Below are 791 nucleotides of genomic sequence, written 5' to 3' on the forward strand. Positions count from 1 at the left end.
AAAAACAATACGTGGACAAACCAGTCACTCTTTAATCAATGCGAGTGCTTTATGCAGGAATAACTGTCATTTATGCCATCATCACGTGCAGGGTGCGAACTACGGGGGAGCTAGGGGGAGCTCGGCTCCCAAATGGATCCGCACGTCTCACGTCTCGTCGGCTCCGTTACAATATTTTTTTAAATGTTGCAGATTTATACAGCTGATTATCACATATAAAATACATTTTATTAAAAATAAAAATAAAAATTGTTCCTTCAACAGCTTGCCACTATGTGATTACCCTCAAAGGGACACCTTTGTACCTTATGTACCCCTAAAAGGTGCATATTAGTACCTAAATGTACCCATAAGGTACTACTATGAAACCTTTTCTGAGAGTAGGTTGGCAGATGAGATACAGATCTTATAAAATATCTAAGAGCTAAAAAACAGAAACCTGATTCACTGTTTGTACAGGATTTATGATTTCAGAGAAAAGGAAATGTATGGTTCCGTTGGAACAGGATGTTTCATGGTAGGTGCAGGACATGCTAATGAACTGCACCTATTGTAATCCTTTAGGAGAGCTGTTTATATATATATATATATATATATGTCTCTCTCTCTGTGTGTGTGTGTGTGTGTGTGTGTGTTTAATCAGACTAATCACCTTATAGGCTTCTTCATTTACTCTATTTTCTAACTCAATAGTTCTCAAATGTAACCCGTTGTAGAATCGCTGCTGTCTCGTTATATGAATGAATGGAATATTCATGTCAGACAATGCGGAGTGATAAATAGCAGTTGGA

The sequence above is a fragment of the Sinocyclocheilus rhinocerous genome, unplaced genomic scaffold, assembly GCF_001515625.1.
Source record: "Sinocyclocheilus rhinocerous isolate Xijiao unplaced genomic scaffold, SAMN03320098_v1.1 scaffold519, whole genome shotgun sequence".
Lineage (NCBI taxonomy): Eukaryota > Metazoa > Chordata > Actinopteri > Cypriniformes > Cyprinidae > Sinocyclocheilus > Sinocyclocheilus rhinocerous.